A 21,039-nucleotide genomic window follows, 5' to 3' on the forward strand; every position below is an offset into this window, starting at 1 on the left:
CTTAGAAGGGCTGTTATTCAGTCACCAAAGACAAACATGCACCAATAGCTCATAGACCTCACGCTCTGAGTCACATACTTCCAAATAGATGAGATACCCCCCACCCTGTAATATCCATCCAAAAAGAACAGAGTGACACTCATTTTGGAACACATACCCACCAAAATGCTCGGCATCCTCAATCACTTGGAATTAAACTTACCATCTGGGACACACACACAAATTGCCAAGAGAAACACATCCTTAGACATAAACCACAAACAAGACACATAGCAGTGAGCTAAATGGATCTCACACCCTTGATAAACCTGCACAAAGAGTTCAGGCACTCACATACTGTGATAAACGCTCACAAACAGATCAGAGACTTTACGTGAGAAATACCACCAAAATGAGATCAGAGCCCTCAAATCCTGCAGCATGAAACTACCTTACATACAGGAAATACAACCAGAATGAGTACAGAGACATGGCACCTTGACATGCACATCCACAAACATATCAGAGAACTCACAACCTGAGATAGACACCCACAGACAAATCAGAGATCTCAAATCCTGCAATATATACCCACCATCAAGTCAGAGACCTCATTTGCTTGTTTGCTCTGTTGCTAAGTCATGTCCGACTCTTTGCTATCCTATGGACTGTAGCCCACCAGGCTCCTCTGTCCATGGAATTCTCCAAGCAAGAATATTGGAGTGGGTCGTCATTTTCTTCTCCAGGGAATCTTCCTGACCCAGGGATTGAACCTGTGTCTCCTGCATTGGCAGGTGGGTTCTTTTACCACTGAGCCACCAGGGAAGCCCAGAGATCTTGTATGCTAGGAAAAAAGAGCCAGAAACCAGTCATAGGCCTGAGATCTTACAACATATACCACTTAAAAGGTCAGAGAGCTTATATTCTGGGACATTCCTCCCAAACAGGTCAGAGGTTTCAAAACAAAGAAAATAATCCACTGAGAGCTCAGTAACCTCACAGCCTAGACACACATACCTTTAGATCAGATAAGTACATAGACATAGACATGTGTGTGTGTGTTAAGTCACTTCAATCATGTCCAACTCTGCATCATGTCCGACTCTTTGCAACCCTATGGACTGTAGCCCTCTAGACTCCTCTGTCCATGGGATTCTCCAGGCCACAATACAGGAGTGGGTTGCCACACCCTCCTCCAGGGGATCTTCCTGACTCAGACTCAGGGATCAAAGCCATGTCTTTTACGTCTTCTGCATTGGCAGGTGGGTTCTTTACCACTAGTGCCCCCTGGGAAGTACATACCTTCAGATCAGATAAGTATATAGATATAGACATCAGTCAGTCAGTTCAGTCACTCAGCCGTGTCCAGCTCTTTGCGACCCCATGAACCACAGCACGCCAGGCCTCCCTGTCCATCACCAACTCCTGGAGTCTACCCAAACCCATGTCCATTGAGTCGGTGATGCCATCCAACCATCTCATCCTCTGTCGTCCCCTTCTCCTCCTGCCCTCAATCTTTCCCAGCATCAGGGTCTTTTCAAATGAGTCAGCTCTTCGCATTATAGACACAGACATATATCTATCTATCTATCTAGGCAAACAAACCAGGAATCTCATAAGTTTGGAAGTATCCTCCTCAAACCTCAGAAATCTGACAACCTGGAATATGCACGCGCCAATGACACAGAGAACTCATATCCTTGGAATGAATATCCATAAAGAGTTCAGAGATTGAATACTTCCTAGAGCATGCTGAAAGCAAATGAATTAGAGAACTAAGATCCTGGAAGAACATCTTGGCATAGGTCGGAGACTTCACACTCTGGTTCACTGGCCAGTGAACACATCAGACATTTCATAGCATCAGATGCTACCTACCAACAGATCAGGGCATTCACATCCTGGGACATAGACCAACAAAGAGAGTACAGACATCACCACCTGGACATGTAGCCATAAACAGATCAGAGACCTCAAACACAGTTCAGAGGCCTCACATGTGACATACATCATCAAACAGATCAAGGACCTAAAATCCTAGGATATACATCCACACACAGATTAGAGCCTCACAACCCTCCCATGAAGTCACAAAAAGACCACAGACTTCAAACTCTGCAACACACACCCACAAATAGATCAGAAACCTCAAGCCCTGGTTCATATATAACAAACAGATCAGAAAGTTCAAATCCTGGGATATGTTTGACAAACAATGTTGAGATCATAGGTACCTGAGACCCACAAATGGAGACCTTAAATCCTGCAACGCACAACCACAATCAAATCAGAGACCTTACAGGTTAAGAAAACACCAGCAGAGACCTGATATCTTGCAACATAGATCCATTAACAGATCAGAGAGCTCATGTACTAAGACATAACCAGCAAACAGATCAGAGTCCTCAAGTCAAGGAGACACACCCACAAAGAGCTCTGGACTCCCCCACACACTGGACATATAAACCTAAATAAATCAGAGATCCAACATTCTGGTAAACACATGATCAAACAAATCAAAAACCTCATATCACCAGAAATACCCCCCCAAGTAGATCAGAGACCTAACAAACTGAAATGCAACCCACAAACATTGCAGAGACCTCAGATATTGGAATGTCCTCTCTAAATCAGGTCAGACACCTCATATGAAAGGACACGTACCAAAAAAATGTGTGGAGACCGCACATCCTGAGACATATCCCCACAAACAGCTGTGAGACCACAAGTTCTGGGACACACCCCCTCAAACATTCAAAGACCTCTCAACATGGTTCATACACCCGCACACAGATCAGAGACCTCCCACTCAGACACACATTCACAAACAGATCATGGAGTTTACACCCTGGGATGTGCCCTGACAATCAGATAGAGACAGTGCAACCTGAGACATTGTTTTCATTTCCTATTGCTGCTGTAACAAGTCACAATTTTAGTGTCATAAAACAGCACACATTTATTATAGAAGCCAAAAATGGGTTTCAAAGGTCTAAACCCAAGTTGTTGGCAGAGCTGTGTCACTCCTGGAGGCCCTCAGGGAGAATCAAATGTTTCCTTGCCTTTTCAAGTTTCTAAAGATGTTTGCATTCCTTAGCTCGTAACTCCTTCCTCCACCTTCAAAGCCAGCAGCGTTTCATCTTCAAATCTCTCTCTCTGATCTCTACTGCTGTCATTACATCTGACATCTTCCCTGACCAACTGTTCTGCCTCTCTCCTATAAGGACCCTTGTGATTATCCTGTGCACACCTGGAAAATTCAGAATAACCTCCTTCATCTCAAGATGATTACTTAACCACATCTACAAAGGATTTTTTGACTTGATCCAGAGATTAGGGCATGGACATCTTTCAGGGACCTTTATTCCAACAACCCCACGTATACCTCCACACACAATTAAAAACACCCCATCCTGAGACATATACCAATAAGTAGCTTAAAGACTTCACATTCCGTGCCATACAATTCCAAAGAGGTCAGAGATCTCCAACCCTTGGCCATACATCCAAAAAAGGAGTGAGGCACATGTTCTGTGCACATCATCTACCCACAAACGAGGCAGGGACCTCACAAACTGAAGCATATAACTACAAATAGAAGATATCTCACATCCTTGACAAACACACACAAGGTAACCAGAAACAAATTCTGTGATAGAAAGGTGAAAACAGAACAGAGACCTCATATGACAAATGTACCCACACACAGAGGTGAGACTCTCTGCAACCCAAGACATACACTCACAAACATAGTAGAGCTCTCAAGTCCCGCAGCACACACCCACAATCAAGGAAGAGACCTCACACTCTAGGAAAAACAGCTTGAGGCTGATTGTATACCTGACATCTTCACAAAACACCCACAAAGAGTTCCAAGGATTCATATCTTGGGACACAGATCCACAAAAAGATCAGAGACCTTAAGCCATACAAAATGCACCCATAATAAGCTTCAAACCTCACACCTGGATGTATGTGCTTTTGTGCTCAGTTTCTCAGTCATGTTCAACTCTTTGCAACACTTTGGACTTTAACCTGCCAGGCTCCTCTGTCCATGGATTTTTCAGGAAAGAATACTGGAATGGGTTAACATTTCCTTCTTCAGGGGATCTTTCTGACCTAGGGATCAAACTAGCTTCTCCTGTGTCTCCTGCACTGCAGACAGATTCTTTACCTGCTGAGCCATCAGGGAAGCCCCACATCTGGATATACACACTGAAATAGATCAGAGATACATACATATGTGTATATGTATACATCTACATGTGTATATGTAAGTATATGTGTATATGTAAATATATATATACATACATCACCAAATTAATCAGAAATCTCCTATTTCAGAAACACCTATGAAACATCCAAGACCTAGCAACCTAAACATAACTCACAGACACCTCAGAGACCTCACATATGTACACATAAAATCAGTACAGAGACATCATGTCCTGGGGCACACACTCGCAAACAGATCAGAGCCCACATGTTCTGAGACATACACCCACAAAAACCTCAGAGTCCACAATTTTAGGGGGACACACACTCTCAAACAGGTCAGAGACCTCTTGCCTGGGGTCACACACTCACACACACAGATCTAAGACCCTTGCCATCAGACACACACTCACAAACACCATGGAGCTCACATCCTCAGATGGTCAGATAGAGGTGTCACGATCCAGGACACCGTATCCATTTCTTATTGCTGTTCTAACAAATCACCACAATCTTAGTGTCATGAAAAAACACACATTTATTTATTATATTACATTTTTGTATGTCAGAAACCCAAAAGTGGGTCTTCCAGTCAGTCCTAAAATCAGATGTAAACAGAGCTGTCTTCCTTCTGGGGACTCTAAAGAGAATCCATTTCCTTGCCTTTTCCAGTTTCCAGAGCCACCTGCATTCTTGGTCCTGGGCCCCTTCCTACACCTGTAAAGCCATAAGCACTTCATCTTCAAATCTCTCTGATCTCTGCCTGGGTCATCACATCTCCTTCTCTGTCTCTGCTTCTCTCATTATCTTCTCCTCGATTAGGGCTCCCTGGCACATGCCCTTTGTTGGGGCCTATCAGTTGCCCGGACACATCCATACAAACAATTAGAGATGTCATAGCCTAATACAGACTCCCATCAACAACTCAAAGACTTCACAAGCTGGGACATATACCCACAAACATCTTCAAATCAGGTCGCTGTGTCTGATCTGGCTTTTGTCATTTCCATTCCTGACAATAACCATTCTGTCCCTCTCTTGAGAGTCCCTTGGACAGCAAGGAGATCAAACCAGTCAATCCTAAGGGAAATCAACCCTGAATACTCACTGGAAAGACTGATGCTGAAGCTGAAGCTCCAAAACTTTGGCCACCTGACACAAACAGCCAACTCATTGGAAAAGACCCTGATGCAGGGAAAGATTGAAGGCAAAAAGAGAAGAGGGTGATAGAGAATGAGATGCTTGGATGGCATCACTGATTCAACAGATATGAACTTGGGTGAATTCCAGGAGATGGAAAGGGACAGGGAGGCCTGGTGTGCTGCAGTCCATGGGGTTGCAAAGAGTCGGACACAACTTAGCCACTGAACAACAACCACCCCCTCATTTCAGGATGTTTGTGATTACACTGGACCCACCTAGAAAATCTAAGAAAATCTCCCCATCTCAAGATGGTTAATTTAACAAGGTCCTACTGTATAGCATGGGTAACTATATTCAATATCCTGGCATACATCATAATGGAAAAGAATATAAAAAGAATGTATATGTGTGTGTAACGGAGCCACTGTGCTGCACAGCAGGAATTAACACAACACTGTAAATCAACTATACTTCAATTAAAAATACATTTTAAAAAGCAGATGCCTAATTTAATCATATCTGCCAAGTACCTTTTAACATGTAAGGTCACATTTTCATAGTTTTCAAGGTTGAAGACATTGGACAAGGATTTAGACATCTTTAGAAGGCTTTAAGTCAGCAGAGACAGACATTCAAAATTAGAGATGTCATATCACAAAAACACACACCTACAAAAAGGTCAGAGACCTAAAATCCTGGGGCATACACCAGAAACAGTTCAGATCCCTCATCCAGAGTCACACATCTAGAGAGTGATCAGAGACCTCCGACCCTCAGACAGACATCTAAAGAGAGCAGAGAGATGTACATCGTGGGACATACACCCACAAACAGGTGTATGGAACAGGTCTGGAACCTCACAAATTGGGGACACATACTCCCACTCAAACAGACCTCATACCCTTGCCTAATAAGCAGAAGAGACAAGGAAAACAAAAAAAACTTCAGTTACCATGATACACACACAAATGGATCAAAGACCTCACTGAGAAATACCATCAAAAATGGCTTGGAGACCTCAAACCCAACAATGCTGCTACTGCTGCTAAGTCACTTCACCCAACAATAAGAACCCATAATATGTCAGAGTATCCTGGAACATACTCCCAGAGTGATTAAAGATACTTTACATCTTGGCACATACACCCACAAGGAGATGAGAGAGCTCAAATCCTGGGGCACATACCTGCAAACAGATCAGAGACCTCAACTCAGATATACACTCAAAAAGAACTCAGAAACCTCATACCTTGGATATACACACTTTAACACATAATAAACCTCTCATCCCATCATATGTTTTAGCGTCAGTTCAGTTCAGTCCAGTTCAGTCACTCAGTCATGTCCGACTCTTTGTGACCCCATGGACTGCAGCATGACAGGCCTCCCTGTCCATCACCAACTCCCAGAGTTTACTCAAACTCATCTCCAATGAGTCGGTGATGCCATCCAACCATCTCATCCTCTGTCACCCCCTTCTCCTCTCGCCTTCAATCTTTCCCAGCATCAGGATCTTTTCAAATGAGTCAGCTCTTCACATCAGGTGGCCAAAGTATTGGAGTTTCAGCTTCAACATCAGTCCTTCCAATGAACACTAAGGACTGATGTCCTTTAGGATGGACTGGTTGGATCTCCTTGCAGTTCAAGGGACTCTCAAGAGTCTTCTCCAACACCACAGTTCAAAAGCATCATATTAGAAATCTCATATGCTTACAAATAACACCAAAAGTATCAGTATCTAACACCCTGGGATATACACCCTCCAACAGCTCAGGGAACTCACACCTGGGATGTACACCCACAAAGGGCTCTGAGACCACGTGTCCTAAGATCTGTGTCCAGAAACAGATCAAAGAACTCACATCCTGGGAAAACACCCTCAAACACATCAGAGTCCTTTCAACCCGGTTCACTTACCAGAAAACAGATCTGAATCTTCACACCATTAGACATGTACTGCTCCCCCCACCCAACACTCAGAGAGATCAGAGAGTTCACACCCTGGGATACACCTCAACAAACAGATTAGAGACCTCACAACCTGGACACGTAACCACAAAGAGACCACAGACCTCAAACCCTGCAGTCTATGCCTTCAAAGAGACCAGAGACCTCATACTCTGAGAAATATACCAACAAACATATCAGGGGACTCACATCATGGGATATACTCTAGAACACTTCAGAGACCACATACAACTACAACTAGATCAGAGATCTCAAATCCTGCAACAGATACTCACAAGAACATCAGAGACAAGACATGCTATGAAAAAGACCCAGAAATAGATGACAGAACGAATATCTAGTGACATATACCCACAAAGAGATCAAAGAGCTCAAAGCCAAGCATAAGTACTCACAAGAGATCAGAGGATTCAGACCAAGGGACATAAACTCACAATGAGCTCTTTGAAACCTAGCACTCTAGATATTCATAACAAAATAGGCTTGAGACTTCATATTATGGTAGATATATCACTGAGAAAAGCAGAAAGTCCATTAATATCAGAAATACCTCTGAAACACACCAGAGACCTAATAACCTGGAATGCAAATCCCAGATATCTTATTAAAGAGCTCATATGCTATGGGCATTCCCTGACGGTCCAGTGGTTATAGGTTTTGTGCTTTCACTGCTGTAAGCCCAGGTTCAATCCCTGGTCAGGAAACTAAGATCCCACAAGTGGCATGATGCCCCACCCCCCCAAAAAAGACCTCAAATACTGGACATACATCCTGAATCAGCTCAAAGACCTCATATCCTAGGACACAAACATACATATTGGAGACCTCACATTCTGAGACATATAGGAACAAACAGCTCAGAGACCAAATATTTGGGGGCACACCCTCACACCATCTGACACACATTCACCAACAGGTAATGGAGTTCTCATCCTGGGATGGGCACTGACAATCAGATAGAGACATCACAACCCAGGACACTGTTCATTTCCTATAACAAATCACTAAAATCTTGGTATTGTAAAACAACACTAATTTATTATCTTACATTTCTATAGGTCAGAGACCTAAACTTGAGTCTCACAGAGATAAAGTCAAGTTGTCAGCAGAGCTACTTCACTCCAGGAAGCTCCAGGAAAATGCACTTCCTTTCATTTTCCAGTTTTAGAAGCTGTCTGCAGTCCTTGGTTCATGGCCCCTTCCTCCATCTTCAAAGCCAGCAGCGTTTCATCTTCAAATGTCTCTCTGATCTCTCTTCTCTCTGTTTCAGCTGTCAAATCTCCTTCTCCAACTCTGCTTCCATCATTACATCACCTTCTTAGACAGCCTGCATTGTCACAGTGTTATTTCTGACTCTCACCATCGTGCCTCCCACATGTAAGGACCTTAGTGACCACACTGGGCCCACATGGATAATCCAGGATAAACTCCCAGCCTCCTGGTGATTAACTTAATCACATCTGCAAAGTCCCTTCTGCCAGAAAGTTAACATAGTCACAGGCTTCCCAAGTGGCTCAGATGGTAAAGAATCTGCCTGCAGTGCAGGAGACCCAGGTTCAATCCCTGGGTCAGGAAGATCCCCTGGAGAAGGAAATGGCAACCCACTCCAGTATTCTTGCCCTAAAGAATCCCATGGACAGAGGAGCCTGGGATTGCAAAGTCAGACATGACTCAATGACTAACACTTTCCCTAGGGACTGAGACATGGATGTTAGTGAGCACCAGTATTCAGCTAAACAGAGATGTACATGAATAGATCAGTCGAGACATGATGTCCTGGGAGACACACACCCAGAAACTAATCGGGGAACTCATATGTGATTTATATACCCACAAACGGATCAGGGACCTAAAAACCTGGAAAATATAGCCATAAAGAAATCATAGACCTAAAATCCTGCAACATAAGCCGACAAAGAGTTCAGAGACCTCACATGTAGGGTGGTACACCTAGAAAGAGATTAGCATTCTCACACTAGCACATATACTGACAAACATGTGAGAGCTCTCAAAGCCTGGTACATACACTCAAAATGAGTTCAGATACATCACCTGCTGGAATTTACTTCTAAACAGATCTGAAACCTTACAATATATACCCACAAACCCGTCACGACCCTCCCTCCCTGAGACATACACATACAAAGAGCTCAGACACCTCACTCTGGGATATTCACCACCAAGCAGATCAGAGTCTTCAAGTCCTGGAATACAAAACAAACAGATTAGAGCATGTGCATCCTTGACAAAATTCAAGAGCAGACATCACATACTGAAACATAGGAATGAACAGAGAATAGACCTCATACCATGAAACACACCCATAGAGAGGTCACAAGCCTTACATTCTCTGGTCATACACAGCCTAAGAGATCTAAGACTTCATATGTACCCACAAACAAAATAGAAATCTCAAATCCTGGGCTTCCCTGGTGGTTCAGTGGTGAAGAATCCATCTGCCAATGCAGGAGACATGAGTTCAATCCCTGATCTGGGAAGATCCCACATGCCGTGGAGCAACTAAGCCCATGAGCCACAACTATGGAGCCTGTGTTCTAGAGCCTGGAAGCCACAACTACTGAAGCCTGAGTGCCCTAGAGCCTGTGCTCCATAACAAGAGAAGCCACCACAATGAAAAATTTGTGCACTGCAACTAGAGAGTAGGCCCCCGCTTGCCACAACTAGAGAAAAGCCTGCATGCACCAACAAAGACCCAGCACAGCCAAAAAGAAAGAAAGAAATCTTAAATCTTGGGAAATAATCTTCCTAGAAGATCAGAGAACTGACAGCCTGGGATGTACACCTATTAAAAGGTAGAGAAACTCGCAAATGATCAGAGAATCATTCAATCAAATCCTGGGAATTACACCCACAATGAGATCAGAGACCTTACATCCTGGAATATGTACCCTAAAACAGATTAGAAATCTCACCCCTGGACAAACATAACCCAACAGATCAGAGCCTCACATCCTGGGACAAATGCCTGCAAACAGCTGTGGTCCTTACATCCTGGGACATAAATGCACAATCAGATCATGCATTACACCCTTGACAAACACAAACAGATCAGATAACCCCTTCTGTGATGTTCACCCACAGAGAGAATAGGAACCTCACAACCTGAGACATACAAACATAATATACCAAAGAACTCAAATCCTGCAGTATCCACCACAAACAGATCAGAGACCCCATATACTGGGAAAAACATCCAGAAACAAAGCAGAGTCCTCTCAAATTGGAATACATCACTCAAAAGAGAGGAGAGAGCGCATATCCTGGGACTATACCAACAAATCAGTTTGAGGCCTCATATCACAGGCCATATACTGTCACTCGATGAAAGACCTTACCTCTCTCTCTCTCTGGAGAAAGGAATAGAGGAGAACAGGAATAAAGGAGAACATCAAGGGACATCAAGAACATCAAGGGACATACAACCACAAATAGATCAAAGACTACATTTTTTTTCACATACCCCCATGTGAGAGACCTCACATATTGGAACATACAATGACAAACAGTCACAGATCTCACACCCTTAAACATACAATGACAAAAAAGATCATAACCCTCACAAGTTCATAAACCATTAAATAATCCCCCAAACCTTACACCATGGGACCTACGCCCCAAAAGACCTCATGGGCCTCACACACTGAGACCTAACCCACAGACAAAAAGAAACCTTGCAACTAGGTTCATTCAACTCACAAACATATCAGAGGACTTACATTCTTGGCATACACTCATGAAAGATACCTCACAAAAAAATTTAAAAAATTTAAAAAAGAAAAAGAAAGATACCTCACGTACTGGTAATTATAGTGACATGAAGATCTCAGATCCTAGGACCTACATGTGCAAACAAATGAGTGACCTCATGCTCTGGGACAGACACCCACAAACATATCACAGATCTCCCATTCTGATGAATATACCCATAAACAGATCAGGACCTCACAACTGAGACCTACACACACAATGAAACAGCAGACATCACATCCTGGGATATTGCAGAAACAACCCAGATACCTAAAATTCCAAGACAGAAAGTCACAAACACAACACAGATGTCACACCTGGGAATAATAACCATAGAGATGAAAGACTTCAAACTCTTGATATAGTCATGAAAAGATCAGAGACCTTACATACAGAGACTTCTGTGGACAAACAGATCAGGGACTTCTTACTCTGTGACATACACCCAGAAACAGATCAGGGACCTCATAACCTGGGAAATATACTCATAAACAGGCCTCGACATACACCAAGGAAAACAGACTCACATACTGGTGTACAGCAACAAACAGATCAGAGACCTTACATTCTTGGAAATATACCACCCAACATATCAGAGACCTCACACTTGGGATATACACCAACAAAGAGCTCAGACACTTTATACCATGGGATACACATGTCCAAAGAGATCAGAAACCCACATCATAAGTCATGCAGTCACAAACATACTTGAAAACTCACATTATGCAACCCCCCCAAAAAAAAACCCCACAGATCAGAGACCTCATTCCCTGGGACATACAAATACAAAAATATCAGAGAGTTTGACATACACCCATATCCTTGACATACACCCATCAAGAGTATTGGTATAGGGACAGAGAAGTGAGACCTCATTTTGGGACATACATCCAGAAATAGATGACAGATTTCATACTGTGGGACATACACCCACGAAGACTTCAAGGAACTTACATCTTGGGAACCATACCCACAAACATTTTAGAGACCTCACACCCACACTCACAAACTCAGCAGAGACCTCACACTCTGGAACATTCACCCTCAGATAGAATAGTCATAACATCATGCAACACACACCTAACAAACAGATCAGAGTACTTATACCCTCAGAAAACCACACCAAAAAATCTGGGAAATATAATAACCAGGGAAATATATCCACAAAGAGCCCAGGGACCTCATATCTTGGGACACATACCACAAACAGATCAGAGAGCTCATACACAGGCACATACACCTACAAAGAGATCAGAGCTCTAACATCCAAGGGTGCATGCTCAGTCACTTCAGTCGTGTCTGACTCTTTGTGACCCTATAGACTGTAGCCTGCCAGGCTCTTCTGTCCATGGGATTCTCCAGGCAAAAATCCTGGAGTGGGTTGTCATTTCCTCTTCCAGGGGATCTTCCTGACCCTGGGATCAAACCTGAATCTCTTATGTCTCCTGCATTGGTGGGCAGATTCTTTACTACTTGAGCCAACAAGGGTATAAGCCCCCAAAATAGATCGGGGACTTCGTACCCTTGACATACACCCAAGAAGAGAGACCTCAAATTCTGTAGCATACAATGACAAACAGATCAGAGAACTCATACCCTGAAATATATACCTACAAGCAGACCAAAACTTTATATCATTGGATGTATACCCACAACAGAGCAGAAACCTCACACTCTGGACATTCACACCCAAATAGATCAGACAACTCACATCCTGGAATATATTCCCACAACCAAATCAGAAGTCTCTCATCCTGGGAAACAACACCCAAATAGATCAGAGAGACTTCATGATCTCAGACACACACTCAAAGAGCTCAGATACCTTCCACCCTGGTATGTATACCTATGAACAGAGAGAGACCTTTTATACTGCAACATTCAGCCACAGTCATGTCAGGGATCCCACACATTTGGAACATACATCCAACAACAGCACAGGAACCTTACAACAACCTTAAACAGTTTAGGGGGCTGAAACCCTAGGACACAGATTCCCCCTGCCCTCAAAATCAGTCATATTAATATCTGAACACAGACTCTCAAACACCACAGAAACTTCATATCCAGGAACTCAGTGGCCCAAACTGTTCTGACACCCAGTACCCTGGATGCAGACTCTAGTCACCTCGGTGATATCTCTTTCTGGGCCCTAAAAATCCCTAGAGTTCAAAGAACAAACAAAACCTGTATGCATCCTCCAAAGAGTTCATGGCTGTGAAATCTGAGACACAAACTCCTAAAGGCCTCAATGTCCTCACACCCAGAACACAGACTGCCAGAGGGCTCAGAAAGTTCAAATCCTGAACTCCAATACAAGGTATTTTAGAGACGTTATACTGTGGGATCACAAATCCCAAGTAGTTATGATCACATTCTGGACATGAACAGAAAAACATCCCAGAACTCCCATAATTCTAGACCTAGATCCTCAATTGGTTCAGACATCTAAAACATAGAGAGAGAGAACCCAGAGATCAGAGACCTGAAAATGTGAAGCACAGAATGCTTAAAACATACAGATATACATACAGGTTACAAGAAACTCAGGACTCTGGAACCCTGGACCAAGACTCTCAAAGAGCTCAGAAACACCTCAAATTACCCCTAAATTTAGCAGCTTAAAACAATGGTAAATGTTAATTATCTCACACAGTTTTGAGGAGTCAGGAACTCAGGAGAAGCTTGACTGCACAGTTCTGGCTTTGGATCTCTTGGGCTGCAGTCATCTGAAGGCTGGAGTGGAGCCAGAAGCTCCACTTGCAGGTTGGATCTCTTACACGGCTAATGAATTAGTGCTGGCTTTTGGCTGAGATACTTCAGTTATGTGGTACAGGTGTATCCCCAAGGGGCTGCTTGAGTATCCTCACAATATGGTGGATGGCTTCCACTAGAGCAAGAGATCCCAGAAAGAGCAAGGCAGAAGCCAAAATGCCTTTTAAACTTCCCTAGAGGGCAGAAGGAGAAGGGGGCAACAGAGGATGGGATGGTTGGATGTGAGTCTGAGTAACGGACATGAGTCTGAGCAAATTCCAGGAGATCGTGAAGGACAGGGAAGCCTGGCATGCTGCAGTCCATGGGTTGCAGAGTTGGACACAACTTAGTGACTGAACAACAACTAAGTAAGCATTGCTTTGCTGCATTCCACAAATTAGGGAGTTTTAGTTTCATTTTCATTTAGTTTCAACTATTTTAAAAAATTTGTCTTAAGGCTTCTTTGACTCATTGAGCCTCTGTGTGCATGTGTGGTAAGTCACTTCAGTCGTATCCAACTCTTTGCAACTCTGTGGACTATAGCCCACCAGGCTCCTCTGTCCATGGGATTCTCCAGCCAAGAATACTGGAGTGAGTTGCCATACCGTTCTCCAGGGGATCTTCCCCACCCAGGGATCAAGCCCACATCTCTTACATTTCCTGCATTGGCAGGCGGGTTCTTTACCACTAGCGCCACCTGGGAAGCCCCCTAAGCCTCTGCACCCTCTCCCAAAGCCTTTCTCCAGAGTTCAGAACCTAACCTCTTGCATAAATGCACAAACCTGTCTGTCTTATAACCAGATTTACAGTTTTCACAAGAGGAACAATGTTTTTTCTTCATTGTGTAGCCCTGCCCCATGGTATACAGTCAATTATGCCTGTTCTCAAGCAAACAAGTGAAGTACAATTGTGAATTTTGTAGAGATGGAGACACAAATCTGGCGAGTATTTATTTACTCTTTCTTGAATCCAATACACATTTATAGTAAATGATATGTGCATGTTACTCCTACATTCCAACTGAAACAATCTCAGACCCACAGTGGCCCCTGACCAGAGATGGCATTTACCTGGATTGCATTCCTCCCCCTACCCCTGAAATCTGCTTTCAGAAGTCAGGGGAGTGTAGATGTGTGGACTGTATATTGTCCTATTGACTCAGAGCTAAGTCTTGTAAAACTTTAGTAAATCAAGGTTTAGAAAGATGATTCAAAAAGTTAGACTCTCCTACCATCCAGTCAGGACTTAGGGGTTCCAGACTCCAAAACAGGGTCTGAAAGTGAAGTGAAAGTGTTAGTTGCTCAGTCATGTCCGACTCTTTGCAACCCCATGGACTGTAGCCCGCCAGGCTCTTCTATCCATGGGATTCTCCTGGCAAGAATACTGGAGTGGGTAGGCATTCCCTTTGCTAGGGGATCTTCTCGACCTAGGGATCAAACCCGGGTCTTCAGCATTGCAGGCAGATTCTTTACCGTCTGAGCCACCATATGTGACAACATCTAGGGACAGTTTTGGCTGTCAAGGCTGGGAGGGCAGAGGTGCTATTGGCATCTAGAGGGTAGAGATCAAGGATGCTGCTTATCATTGCCCTTTAGCCAAAGACCCCCCACCCCCAGGAACATACCTGTAGTTAAACAAGTTGGGTTTATTACTCATTGCAGTGAGGAAGAATGTGGGGAACCGTGGGACATCTAGGTAAGAGGGTGTTAGAGAGAACAAATCATAGAATCTGGGCTTCAGTTGAGTGGTTTGGGGAAGGGTCTAAGGAACTGCAGGCTCACTCTAGATCGGATGCTGTCACAAAGTGAGAGCAGATTTATTATTTGGTATCCCAATAAGCCTTTAAATCTATGGGGAAGGCAGCCTAGAGTAAGGATAATGCTGAAATTGATAGAGAAGTAGCAGTCACTCATTTTAACCAAGTTGTTGTTGTTCAGACCCTAAGTCATGTCCAGCTTTGTGAATTTATGGACTGCAGCATGCCAGACTCCTCTGTCCTCCACTGTCTCCTGGAGTTTGTTCAAATTCATGTCCACTGAGCCAGTGACACTATCAAACCATCTCATCCTCTGTCACCCCCTTCTCCTTTTGCCTTCAATCTTTCCCAGCATCAGGGTCTTTTCCAATGAGTCAGCTCTTCCGTATAGTCCGTATAGTCAAAGCTATGGTTTTTCCAGTAGTCGTATGGATGTGAGAGTTGGATCATAAAGAAGGCTGAACACCAAAGAATTGATGCTTTTGAACTGCGATGCTAGAGGAGACTCTTGAGTCCCTTGGACTGCAAAGAGATCAAACCAGTCAATCCTAAAGGAAATCAACCCTGAATATTCACTGAAAGGACTGATGCTGAAGCTGATGCTCCAATACTTTGGCTACCTGATGCAAAGGGCCGACTCATTTTAACCAAGAGAGAAGGATGTTTGGTATCGTGTGGATGGCACAGTGACCTTGTTTTTGCCTATGCTTAGACAACATTATAACATGGCTTGGCTTTGTCTCATTTTGGCATGGTCTCAGAATAACCTTGTCTGAGGTTCGTATTCTATGAGATTTTTTATGTCTAATAAGAGAATAACAGCTTACCTGTGGGTGCCAGGACAACTTCTGGATGTTGGGGACTGCTCCTTCTCTCTCTCCCTCCTTTCTTTTCTTTCTCATGCTAAACATCTGTTATGAGTTGAATTGTGTCCCTCAAAATTCACATGTTGAATTCCTAATCCCTAGGACCTCAGAATGTTACCTTATGTGGAAATAGGGTCATTACAAATATAAGACAAGGTCATACTGCAGTAGGGTGAGCCCCTAATGCAATATGACTGGTGTCTTTATAAAAAGAGAAATTTGGGCACAGACACACACAGGGAGAATGCCATGTGGAGATGAAGGCAGAGATTGCGGTGATGCAGCAAAAGCCAAGGAATGTCAGACTGCCAGCAAACCACCAGAAGCTAGGAAAGAGGCATGGAACAAATTCTCCTTCTCACCCCCCAAGAAAGAACCAACTGGACTCACACCTTGATCTCAGACTTCCAGCCTTCAGAACTGTGAGAAAATAAATGTCAGTTGTTTGAGATACCGAGTTTTTGATACTATTTTTAAATTTTTATTGTTGCTTTACAATGTTGTGTTAGTTTCTGCTGTACAATGAAGTGAATCAGCTATATATATATGTGTGTGTATATATATATATATATACACACACACACATGTATCCCCTTCCTCTTGGACCTCACTCCTACCCCACTCACATCCCACCCATCTAGGTCATCACAGACTGAGCTGAACTCCCTGCATTATACAGCAGGCTCCCACTAGCTAGCTATTTTACACATAGTAATGTATATATGTCAATGCTACTCTCCTAATTCATCCTACTCCCCCTCACTCCCATGTCCACACATCCGTTCTCTACATCTGTGTCTCTGTTCCTGCCCTTGATGTGGTGCTATTTTTTAAAGCAGCTCTAGCAAATGAATACAACATCCTACAACACCTTCCATAAAAAATTTTCCAATCCAAAATGTCAATAGTGTGTGGTGATCATTTCGTAATGTATAGAAATATCAAATCATTGCTATGCACCTGGAACTAACATCATGTTGTAGATCAATTATATTTCAACTTGAAATGTATTATTTATCCAATTATTATTTTTTTCTGTGTATTCCTCTTTATTTTTTATTATTTTTAAGTTTAATGGTTGATTTAATTCTGTTATGAACAACAGAAATCTACTCACATTGGCTTAAACAGTTTTTTCCTTTCACACATTTTATTTTTTAATTTAATTTTTATTTTATATTGGAGTATAGTTCATTTACAATGTTGTGTTAGTTTCAAGTGTACAACAAAGTGATTCAGTTATACATATACATATATTCATTCTTTTTTCAGATTCTTTTCCTATATAGGTTATTAAAGAATATTGAGTAAAGTTTCCTATGCTATCCACTTATTCTTGATTTGGGGGAAATTCGTGTAGAATATCATAATCTTAAGATTCATGGTCTTGAGTTTTCATTTACGTAATAAATTTCAGCAATATCCCAAAAAAAAAAAAACCTGTCAACAGTGCTGAGGTTGAAGAATCCTGCCCTAGACATGTAACCCAAAAGTACTTACTAACCTCAGAATCTCTGATAAAGACCCATAAAAAGTAACAGAGTACACACAGCTTTGGACATAGATCCCCAAAGTGCTCAAAGACCCCACACCCTGAATACAGAAGCCTAAACAGCTCAGAGAAGACGTGCCTTCAAGAGACCCCTAATAAGTCAAAAACTTTATTCTCTGGGGCAAAGACCACCAAGAAGATGAAAAACCTAGCATCTAGAAACAGAAACCAAATGCTCAGAGACATCAAGTATGGGACAGGAAAACTAAGAGAGCTCTGGGTCCAAAATGCTCAGATATTTCACACTTTGAACACACACCAAATAGGTGAACAGCTCAAGAACAATAGTATCATTCATCTCCTGCTTCTAAAACTGTATTATCTTTATTTAAGTGCTTTACATTAGGGGAAGCTGGGCAAAGGGTATACAAGAACTCTGCACTATTTGTGCAATTTTTCTCTAAGTCTAAAGTGATTTTTAAAATAAGCTTTTTAAAGGAAAAAAGATCAAAGGACATAGAACGGAATTTATAAACCTTAAATACACGGTTCCACAAGCTCAGAAAACAACATTATGTCCCTCTAGTAGTCAAAGAAATGCCAAAAAAAAAAAAAAGGAATTCAACTTTAAGTGAAAAAAAACCCCACTTACCCAAGGACAAAGACCCTCAAACAGCTTAGAGATTTTATACCCTGGGACAGAAATCCACAAACGTCTGGAAAACCACAACCCCTGTGACAAGAGCCTCAAAACAGCTGAGAGACTTCACTGTAGGCCCACAGACGTCATACTTTGAACTGAGATTCCAAGCAATGAGATTTCACATTCTGAACACAGTCCTCCAAAATGCACACAGCATATAATAAGTCGACTGACTTAAAAACCATTATCCTCCTACTCACTTACACTCAGCCAAACACATTCCCTGCCTGATGCTTAAAATCCCATCATCAAAGTTTACTCCTTTGAGTTGTCTTTCTCCCCTTCAAAATTCTCCTTTAATTGTCACACATCCTTCTGTCCTAGAGCGTGAAATCATGCATCGCTCTGTAGTCATTTATGACCCAGCCCCTCACCCTAACTCCTACACACACACACACACACACACACACTGCCACACACCCCGAGTCAGGCCTGGTCCAGAAGGGGTATGAAACGTCCAAGTCATCCTCTCCCGGGGGAGGAGGGGATGGCTTGGAGGAGGATCATGAGATCGCCTTGAACCTTCTCTGCCGGACTCAGACCTACAAAGGCAGCCTAATACAGTGATATCAGGAACCCTGGAGAAGAATTTTTCTCAGTTGCTGTTGTGAATGGTGAGTGGATCCTGAAATCAATATAATGGGATGCAATAAGCATTGTTCTAAAAAGAGAAACAACAGGTAAAAGAGAATAGAAAAGATTACCCGACACATTCTGTGCCAGCCAATAATACCAGCTTCTTTTACAGGTGCGCAAACTGAAGTTCCTAGATGGGATTCGAACCTACACTCTCCAGTAGCCAAAGCCCTGCCTCAGCAACCCCGAACGTCAACCCGGGAGCCATAGCGCCTGCGCCAAACCAGCAGCCAATGGCATCCCGCAGCCGGTGAACCCCGGGCTCTTAGCCTTTAAGTGATTCCAGAAAACCTCGGTACCCTGGAAGAGCTTCAGTAGGGAATCTCGCGGCGGCCAATCAAAGCTCAGGGCAAGATTTGATCCCGCCCTCCTCATCTAGGATCCAATCACCACTCCACGACCTTCCACCCCACTCCACCCACCCCGCTGTTGCTTAGAAGCGGTAGCCAACTCAAGCGGGGCTAAATATAAGATCGTGGCGGTGGCTGAAGGTGGCGTTTACCCTACCCCGGCCCCCGGGGCCGAGGTCGGTCAGGGCATCGCTATTCTCAGTTTGGGGAAGGGGCCGATACACGCGCGGGATATTTCGTGTCCCCAGACATGAAATGGTTTCTTCCAAAGTACACTACCCACCCACCTCCGTGGTACCTCCCACAGCGGACTGTTCCATCTCTGCGTCGCGCAATGGAGTGTCCCGAAGGTGCAGAGTCTCGTCAGTAACTTCATTCCCAAACCTCACGCTCTTTGTGTGTGTGACCTAAAAAGAGCTGTTTTTTGTCAATACTCTAAGGATCATTCACACTTCGATTCACGCTGACATAACTAAAGACGCCCTTTCTCTTTCATATCTTCCTCCCCTTGCCCATGTTCCATCCTCCGTCTCCCTCTCAAATGTCCCTCAATAGAGCATCCTAGCCTAAAGATCTTGTTGAGAGCCATGCTAAGGGATTCAACCCCCTGCTGCAGATCCCTGGCCCATAAAAAGGCATTCGTTCCCCTGATGCCACTGATGGAAGTGTGAATTTATGTGCCAGCATCTATAAGAATTAAAAAAAAAAAAAACAGACACCTCTTTCTACTAGAATGTCAGTACTACCAGGGTGTATAGAGATTTCTAGTTCCCCTGTGTCCCCACAGCACCTAAAACTGTGCCCTGTACACAGTAGGTGCTCAAAGTGGGGGGTGGGGGGTTGTTGAATAAATTGAGTCCTTTGACCTAGCAGTTCCACTTCTAAATATGTGTTCTAAGGAAATACACATGCACCGGTTTGTGTGCACATGAATATGAGAAACACACAACTGGGGTGCAGGGTAATCGATGTCATACTGTTGTAGAAACCAGTAATCTAGAAACCAAGCACCACACTCGGAGAGTTGGAGAACTCAGGTTTATTACGCCGGTGGGCCCAGAGGAGTTGGGCCCAGAGTGGGCCCAAGCTCTGAGCCCCAAACAAAGGGGTTACAGAATTTTTATATACGGACAGGCATGATTAAGTGGGTTTGCAGGTTTGCAGGTGCTGGGCAATCGCAAAGAACAGGACAAGGGTGAGTGAGATAAGCTCCAGTTCCTAGTATTGTAAGTCCCCACTTTCTGAGACTATGTGACCTACGTGATCCAGACTTTGCAAGGAGCAAGCTGAATTACAGAGGCAGAAGGAGCAGGAGGTTATGTAAAATTTTAACTTTTCCTCTTCAATACCACAGAGTATGGGCTGTGAGACAAAATAAGACCTCAACACTGGAAACATACCCTACA

At 43.4% G+C, this 21,039-nt stretch overlaps 1 long non-coding RNA gene across 1 annotated transcript; it reads right to left on the reverse strand.

Annotated features, from left to right (window-relative positions):
- Nucleotides 1–8,317: 8,317 nt before the first annotated feature.
- LOC122434497 lies at nt 8,318–19,774 on the reverse strand. The gene is made up of 3 exons (XR_006267386.1): nt 19,352–19,774; nt 9,443–9,509; nt 8,318–8,632 (listed from the first exon to the last, which is right to left on the reverse strand). It is a non-coding gene; the product is annotated as an uncharacterized LOC122434497 (long non-coding RNA).
- Between the last annotated feature and the right edge of the window lie 1,265 nt (nt 19,775–21,039).

Source organism: Cervus canadensis, chromosome X, assembly GCF_019320065.1.
Source record: "Cervus canadensis isolate Bull #8, Minnesota chromosome X, ASM1932006v1, whole genome shotgun sequence".
NCBI classification, from domain to species: Eukaryota; Metazoa; Chordata; class Mammalia; order Artiodactyla; family Cervidae; genus Cervus; species Cervus canadensis.